This window comes from Schistocerca serialis, chromosome 1 (genome assembly GCF_023864345.2).
Source record: "Schistocerca serialis cubense isolate TAMUIC-IGC-003099 chromosome 1, iqSchSeri2.2, whole genome shotgun sequence".
In the NCBI taxonomy this organism is placed as follows: Eukaryota; Metazoa; Arthropoda; class Insecta; order Orthoptera; family Acrididae; genus Schistocerca; species Schistocerca serialis.
The window spans coordinates 1,079,258,198-1,079,266,369 of NC_064638.1; positions in this window are offsets into that span (position 1 = coordinate 1,079,258,198).

Here is an 8,172-nt window from a genome sequence, read left to right on the forward strand (position 1 = left end):
TAAATAGTTTGGACAAGAAGAGAATAGAAGCTTTCGAAATGTGGTGCTACAGAAGAGTGCTGAAGATTAAATGGGTAGATCGTATAACTAATGAGGAGGTATTTAATAGGATTGGGGAGAAGAGAATTTTGTGGCACAACTTGACTAGAAGAAGGGGTCGGTTGGTAGGACATGTTTTGAGGCATCGAGGGATGACAAATTTAGTATTGGAGGGCAGTGCGGAGGGTAAAAATCGTAGAGGGAGACCAAGAGATGAATACACTAATCAGATACGGAAGGATGTAGGTTGCAGTAGGTACTGGGAGATGACGAAGCTTGCACAGGATAGAGTAGCATGGAGAGCTGCATCAAACCAGTCTCAGGACTGAAGACCACAACAACAACAACAACAACAACAACAACATCATTTTTCCTTACGTAGTTTACATTAAGAACTCCTACTTTTATTAGACTAATTCTTATCTGATGAACTCATTAATTATCATGTACACACAAATTAAGAACCGCAGCCAGAACCAGAAACGAAGTATGCCCTATTTATGGTGGTACAAAAGCATTTCAGTTCGTCGAATAATGGTCGTACTAGCAGTAACATTTACCATATTTTTTATTCAAGTTGACACGTTTTGGACTAATATTACAACTGACGATTAGTCAGTCATTTAATAAAACAATCCAAGACATATTTTCTGTCATGCATGGTAAAAACAGTCCTGATCTGAATACTTTCGTAGGCACTTGATGATAACTGGCGCTGCACAATTATGGCTGGAGGTATGGCTAGAGCAGTTGAGCATATGACCTGCAGATAACTACCGATACGAGAGGTATTTTATAGCCAAATAATAAAAAAATTGAGTGGTTCCGAAATTAACGAGCGTGTAAGCGCACATAATATGGTGCGAACAGTATTAAGACGAGTGTAGTATGGTAGATGTTGATGTTGCTATTGTCTCCTATCCCCACGACTACTGCAACCTGCATCCATTTGAACCTGCTTACTGTATTCTAACCTGTCCTCCTCCTACAATTTTTACACCCCTCCCCTCCCCACCCCCAAAATTCATTATGTTACCAAATTTCTTGATGCCTCAGTCTGTATCCCATATACCTAACCCTCCCTTACTTTTAAATATAATTTCAGTTTTTCTTTTGTAGCACAACATTTCAAAAGTTTCTATTCTCTTCTTGTTTTATGTGCTTATCGTTAGCTTTTCACTTCAGTACAAGACTACAGTCCACACAAATACTTTCAGGAAATATTTCCTTACACTTAAATTTATATCAGATTTTAAAAAATTCTTATTGTTAGGAAACGCTTGTCTTATTATGCCTAGTTTGCATTTTATATTCCCTCTACTTCGGCCACTGACAGTTATTTTGCTAAGCTACTAGCAAAACTCATGGACTAACTTTCACCGGCTGAGGTGGCCGAGCGGTTCTAGGCGCTACAGTCTGGAACCGCGCGACCGCTACGGTCACAGGTTCGAATCGTGCCCCGGGCATGGATGTGTGTGATGTCCTTAGGTTACTTAGGTTTAAGTAGTTCTAAGTTGTAGGGGACTGATGACCTTAGAAGTTAAGTCACATAGTGCTCAGAGCCATTTGAACCATTTTTGACTAATTTTCTTCTGTCATTTCCTAATATAATTCTGTCAGCCTAACCGTATTTAATTCCATTACATTCTATTACGCTTGTTCTAGTTTTGTTAATATTCATCTGGTAACCTCCTTTCACGATACTGTCAGTTCCATTCAACTGCTGTTGCAAGTTCTTTGCTATCTCCGGCAGAATTCCATCGACAAACCTCAGAGTTTTTCTTTCTTCTCCCTGAACTTTAATTCCCTTTCCAAGCTTCTCCTTGGCTATCTGTACCTCTTCCTCAACGTCGGAATTAAATCAAATTGAGCAGTTCTCACTCTATCTCACTCCTTTCTCAACTACCGCTTCCCTTCCAACCACGACGACTGTGACAACTGTAGTCTGCTTTTTGTACAATTTGAGCTCTTGCACCCTTATATTTTATCACAGCTACCTTCAAATTTCAGTTTGGTTTGTACCAATCAGTGTTGTCAAAAGCTTTTTGCAAATATACGAATGCTATAGACGCAGGTTTGCCTTTTTTGGTCCAAGTCGTAGGATCAGTAAGGCCTCCATTCTTCTCTAGAAAACAGGTATTGTAAATAAAATGGGAAGAATGGATGTAAATATAAGGGTGGGAAATGATCAGCTTTAAGCAATAAAACAGCGATGGGACATTGTACTACGTCGTTCGAGGGGGAGGAGGCTGAGAGCTCCATCAGGCAGGTTCTTTCACTCTACCGTGTCATACAGAAGCTGTGCTGTGATGAGCACCAAGTTAGCCGTACTGTCTCAGGGAGGCCCTACTTCAGATTAAAAGTTTCTCGAGTGATTGTTGGCTGTCTGATATCTTTCCACGGCTGTGTCTGGGACTGGGTACAGCAGCGTGCTGTGTGGAACTTGCATTTATTTCGCGAAGTAATCAAGGCCGCTGGGACTTCAGTAATTTACTTCAATTAAACTTTAAGCTGTATGTGGGAGAGGACGAGTGGGCGAGTCTAATGAGAATCTCGAACTTGATGACGCATTGGGAACGTACCCAGAGAGGCCAGTTTCCAGCCGCCATTGCTACACAAACTTCACTTACTGAATAATATATAACCCTTTGAAATTTAATCTGCTGTTGATGGAGTCAGACGACGTTTTCTCCATCTTCATCCCACCAGTCTACCATCACACTCTCACAACAGGGCTTACCAATTATTTATGAAGCATTATGAAGGCTATTTTTGTATCACACATTTCTCCCACTGCCTCTAGGGTTCAAATTCCAGGGCTACTACAGCCGCAACATGACAATTCGTGGAAAAGAATAGGTCTCACTACATCAGGTACATTCTCTGCAGTTCGGTTTGTATGGATCAGAAAAACCCGAACTTTGTGGTGCGAAATTTCATACTGTTTCCATTAAAGAAGCATTGAATGAGATTTAACGAAACGTACATCAAGCATGACGGATGTAGTTATTTATAGGCCACTTCCGCGAATTTTAACTGAGATTGACGACTGATAATCGTGTACTATCCACACTTTTTCAAGGTGTACTTACTTGCTGTGTGAAATTTCACTTTACAACGTATAGCGACACTGTGACGTTGTCTCGAATTACACACTGTCAGTTTTACCAACAAAGCCAAAGTCCTAGCTATGAAGTAACTGATTCTATTGCTATACACTTCAGAGACACTTCAGTGAGCCTGGGTAATGTCAGTACGGACAGTTAGTCTGTGGTAACAATTATTTTGTCTTTTACTAATCGTATGGTAACAAAATCCCTGCAGGAAACTACCGCCAAGCACACTAGATGTACAGTTAATCAAGGGTGTACAGTGGTTAAGATTCTGAAGAAACAGGCATCTAATAACCGTTCGTTGACCCTTATTTAAAGAGGGGACGTTCATGAAATTGGCCAAAAGTGTCAGTTTTCAATTTATCTATTTTTTTATTTATTAGTAGAACTGATGGACAATAAGTTCACAAAGATTCAATGATGAAATCGCCTCCGAAGGGCCTGAAAAATTATGAAGTGTGTGACGCGATCTTACTGCCACTTCCACTTCTTGAAGGAACACTACATTACTAGCTCTATGAACAAAGATTCCGTGGTTCAAACAAACTTGCACGGGAGACACCTTAAAGACTGTGATATATGTTCTCTTTTGTTTTATAGCTCATCTACCATTCTGTTCCGTATCTTAGAAATAATAACAAAGCCCTTAATATGAAGAGGCTTCTTGTCTTGCCTGCATGATAATCAAACACTTGCGTAAATCTCCGTCAGTAGCGCAAGGCAAGACAAGAAGCCTCTTCATTGCGTGATTTGTTATTATTTGTAAGATACGGAACAGAATGGCATATAAGATACGTAATTCCCCCTAAGAAATTTTGAGGAAAATAGATGTACAACGCCTCTCGGCAGCTGAAAAGTCAGATAAAGATCTGGTAAAGGAAAGTAGGCAGAAAACAAGTAACCAGAAGAGAAGACTTGAATGGAAAGAGGGCTCTGAGCACAAATACGGGACCTTCTGGAAAGTGACAAAACAAAAAAAAAACATTAGGTTGAACTTAAAATTGCATTTTGTGAAAATTATATTTTTTTAAAGTTTATCTATCTTTTCCTCAGAATCTATGAAGGCCTGAATTATAAAATTTTATATACCTATTTATATAAAGCCAATAAATGTTGTCTCAAGAAAAAATTTTGGAATTACGCGTGTAACCTGAGGTATGGGGCTAAGTGCTCGGGATTTTTCATGAATTTTATGTTATACTTACAATAATACAATTTAAAAATTATTAAAATTCTTCTATTCGGGATGTTCCAAAATTCTCATGGAAGGAACTTACTATCCGCAAAGATATTAAACAGAGAAAATTTTGAAGAAATCTCTTGAATAGTTTCTGAGAAAAGGATACAAATCTATTTTTTGAAAATAAATTTATGAAGTTCCGTAAAAGTAAAATATGTATAATCAAAGGAGCTTAATAGCAAATTTCATGTGAAGGAAGGTAGAAAATTTCATTGCTGTGTCTTCAAAATTGTGAATTCCGTGCATCTTTTTAAAACAGCGCGTGTTTCCATGAACGCTCGCCACCCCCCCCCCCTTTTTTTTGAACGTGGAATGGTAGTTGGAGCTACTTCATTGAGGAAACCGTCAGGGAATTCAATATTGCGTGCGAGACTCACAGCGTCAAGAGTGTGCCGAGAATACAAATTTCAGAGATTATCTTTCTCCACGGACAACGAAGTGGCCCACGGCCTTCACTTAACGATCGAGAGCAGCGGCGTTTGCATAGAGTTGCGTACTAATAGACAAACAACACTGCATGAAAAAACCACATAAATCAATGTGGGAGTACGACGAACGTATCCGTTAGGACAGTGCGGCGAAATGTGGTGTTGAAGGGCTATGGCAGCAGAAGATCGACGCGAGTGTCTTTGCCCACAGCATGACAGCGCCTGCAGCAACCCTCCTGGTCTCGTGACCATATTGGTTGGACTGTTGACAGCTGCACAACCGTCGCCTGGTCAGATGAGTCCCGATTTCAGCTGGTAACAGCTACTGGTAGCTGGAGTGTTATGCACACCCCACGAAGCCATGGACCCAGGCTGATTTACATGGAGTGGAGTGGGTCCTCTGGTCCAACTGAACCGGTCACTGACTGAAAGTGGATAAGTTCTGCTACTTGGAGACCATTTTCAGTCATTCAGAGGCTTCATTGTCTCAAACAAAGATGGAATTTTTATGGACGACCATGCGCCATTTCACCAGGCCACAGCTGACCGCGACTGGTTTGAAGAACATTCTGCAAAGATTGAGCGAATGATTTGGCCACCCAGATCGCCCCTACATTAATCCCATCGAACATTTATCGGACATAACTTAGAGGTCAGTTCGGGAACAAAATCCTGTACCAGCAACGCTTTCGCAATTATGGACGGCTCGATATTTCTACAGGGAACTTCCCACGCCTTGTGTCCTTACCATGTCGAGCTGCTGCACCACCCCCCGCAAAGCGAGGTCTGGCGTGATTTTAGGAGGTATCCCATGACTTTTCTACTTCATTGCACTCCGAGATATTCGTCACGAGAGAATTCAGCAACTGTGTAGATCTTTTCAAAAATTGTGTAGTTTACTTTTGAGTGTGAACTGCGCATATTTTACAGAATGACTAGTTTAGAACTTCGTGGCTCATTTTTAGATCTAAGAACAAAGTAATACTAATATGTAGTTTCTATTATTTTACAAAAAGTAGAAAAATATTGTATGTAACTCCTGAATTTACCTATGTAGTTGCGTTACCGTTTACAAGAGCCTGCAGTATATTAAATCAGCATAACTATTTTACTAACATTGCATTTTTTAGAAGCTTTGAAGACAATGTCGACATTGCGCCCTTATGAGCAAAGGCACCAGTAAATGAGAAGGGACAACGGCTGAGCATCCGTTCACACACCATCTAGCAGCAGGCTGAATTGACATCACATTGTGCCCCAAAGTACCATATACTGTTAAAATTAAATTTAACGAGATTTTATTAGTGTTTACGCGGACAAGAAGAAGCAGGGGTATTTTGTCGTCTGCTCCGTCGTGTTCCTCGACAATGTCCTGAGGATAGGTACCCAAGAGAAGTTTATTACGCGGAACTGTTCACTGTTCACTGTCAGTAGCGACGAACATTACTGTTTGCATGTTACTTGCAGCACCGATGTAATCCGAAAGTATTGACCCAACAGTGGGAAAACCGGAAGAGAAGAGAACCGAAGCATTTGAAATCTGGTGCTACAGACGAATGTTGAAAATTAGGTGGACTGACACGGTAAGGAATGAGGAGGTTCTGCTCAGAATCGAAGGGGAAAGGAATGTATGGAAATCACTGACAAGAAGAAGAACATCTGTTAAGAAATCACGGCATAACTTCTTTAGCACTTGAGGGAGCTGTAGAGGGCAAAAACTTTAGAGGAAGTCAGAGATTGGAGTACATACAGCAAATAATTGAGGACGTAGGTTGCGAGTGATATTCTGAGATGAAGAGGCTGTCACAGGAGAGGAATTCATGGCGGGTCGTTTCAAACCAGTCGGAAGAGTATCAATGATCAATGTTGTACCGGAATTCTCAATCATATGTCTCGTATGCGTGGAAGGAGAAGGGCCACCAGTATTGAGTAGCACCAGGGCTTCTCAATGTGCCTAAACACCGTACCCTGTATAGGACAAGAGGTGGGAAACTTAAGTTAAAAGAAGACGTAGATGCGTCGTCCAACGTGCTTCGTGACCCCTCAGAAAGTGAAGTGTCACACGCTGCGGAAGCGCGCCTACGCCGAGTTTTCTCCATTACGATCGCTTGAAACTATCGAAGGCAGAAGGTGACAATGCCGAAAACGTGGTGGACATGTCAACAGTGCTGTAACACGCCGATAAGAGAAGTATAAAAGATCCCTTTTCGCCTAATTTCGATCATTTGTAAAATTATCTACCTGGAGATAAATCCAGATCCAGCTGTAAATTTCGAATGTAGCGCACTATAAATATGCTTTCAGTGCATGACACGTCGTTTACATGGTCTGAATTTCTAATCTATCTGCCTCCATTCTTTCCAAATTTATCTGAAAAAAAGTTCTCATTTGTACGGTGACGAAAAATATCGCGACACCAAAAAGTAATTAGTGTACATTAATAACATTTCTGAAATACGTTTGTCTGGGTAACATGTTTACGTGATTAACGTTGCAAAACCACGGGTTAAAGTAGGCGTGAGAAAAGACGTTGCAGCTGTGAGTTGCTGGTACGTTAATAACTGGTGCAACCACCAGATTATTGAATGTAAGCATACAAACGTGCTCACACTGTCTTGTCAGATGCCGCATACCAGTTTGTGGGAAGGAGTTCATGCCTGTTGCACCTGGTCGATCGGTACAGGGACGGTTAATGCTGTTTGTGAATGGCGCCAGAATTGTCGTCCAATGATGTTCCATATGCACTCGATTGAAGACAGATTTGGTAATCGAGCGGGGCAAGGCAACGTGTCTACATTCTATAGGGCATGCTGGGCTACAACAGCAGTATGTGGGCGAGGGTTGTCCTGTTGGAAAACATCCTCTGTAACGTAGTTCATGAATGGCAGCTCAGCAGGTAAAATCAACAGTCTGATGTACAAATTTACAGTTAGGTTGCGTGGGATAACTAGAGGGTGCTGCTTCTGTCATACGAAATCGCACCTCAGACCGTAATTCCTGGTACAGATCTAGTGTGTCAGCATGCAGATGGGTTGACTGCAGGCCTTCAACTGGCCTCCTTCTAACAAACACACGGCCATCACAGGCACAGAGGCAGAACCAGCTTTCATCAGATCTCCACCCTGCCCTACCTCGATTGGTATCACTGAAGTAGAAGATGGCCATGGTTTCTGGTCAGTGGTATGCACGCCGGAGGGCGTTTGGCTCGGAGCTGCCCTTTAAGCAATCGATTTGTAACTGTTAGTTGTGTCATAGTGGCGCCAACTGCTGCTCAAATTGCTGCTGCAGATGCTGTGCCATGAGCGAGATACAGACGCCGAACACGATGATCCCCGCTCTCGGTAGCGCCCCA